The sequence below is a fragment of the Glycine max genome, chromosome 4 (assembly GCF_000004515.6).
Source record: "Glycine max cultivar Williams 82 chromosome 4, Glycine_max_v4.0, whole genome shotgun sequence".
Taxonomy (NCBI): Eukaryota; Viridiplantae; Streptophyta; class Magnoliopsida; order Fabales; family Fabaceae; genus Glycine; species Glycine max.
The window spans coordinates 33,771,689-33,772,864 of NC_016091.4; positions in this window are offsets into that span (position 1 = coordinate 33,771,689).

The following is a 1,176-nucleotide window of genomic DNA, read 5'->3' on the forward strand; positions in this document are numbered from 1 at the left end:
AAGTGAGATAATAGGAGCCCCAGGGTGCACTTTGAATCCATGCAGTCTCTTTTGATCCATAACCTATGATATCATTGAAGAAAAAATTTATGCACATAAAAAGATGAGGTATATGGGGACAAAGGCCCCCCTGCCTTAATCCCCTATGTGGTATGAACTTCATATAAGGTTGGCCATTTAAATTAACAAAAAAATGATATTGTTGTGACACACCTCACCACCAAAGATATCCAACTATTAGGGAAACCCATGCTAATAGTCACTTCTTTCAGAAAATGCCATTTCACCCTATCATACGCTTTTGACATATGAAGCTTGATAGCCATTATGTCTTTCCTCCCATTTTTCATTATTTGCATATGGTGGAAACAATCAAACTCAATTAGTTCATTGTTGGTTATCAATCTTTGAGGAACAAAACCACTTTGTAATTCATGAAAAATGATAAAGATAATTAACCTCAACTCGCAACACAAAGTTTGTAACTTCATTGCCCACTACCTCCCATAACTGATGGTACAAATGTGTTGATGTGTCGTCAATGCCAAGAGCTTTTGTAGGGTGCATCATATTTAAGGCCTCCACCACTTCTTCTCTAGTAAATGGTCTCTCAAGCTCACCCTTATATTTTTGGGTAATCAACACTCCCACAAATAAAATTACCACCCACACAAAGGATTGTGAGAACACACACAAAGATTACACCGTAAGAAAAATAATAACAAACACAAAAATTTAACGTGGTTCGACACCTCTTGCCTATATCCACAGAACTGACTCAAAAATTATTTCACTGTCACAAAAATAATAACAAGATTGTAACCCACCCCTAATAGTGTATCACTCTACAAACCCGAGTACCCCACTCAATGGTTACAAGAAATGATAATACACAAAGACATTTTTCTCTCAACAAAGTGACTTTGTTTCACAATCTGATGAGGACATGACCAAGAGCAAGGGCAAGGATCCACTTGAAGGACTTGGAGGACCTATTGATGAGGACATGACCAAGAGCAAGGGCAAGGATCCACTTGAAGGACTTGGAGGACCTATGACAAGGGCTAGAGCAAGGAAAGCCAAGGAAGCTCTTCAACAAGTGCTGTCCATACTATTTGAATACAAGCCCAAGTTTCAAGGAGAAAAGTCCAAGGTTGTGAGTTGTATCATGGCCCA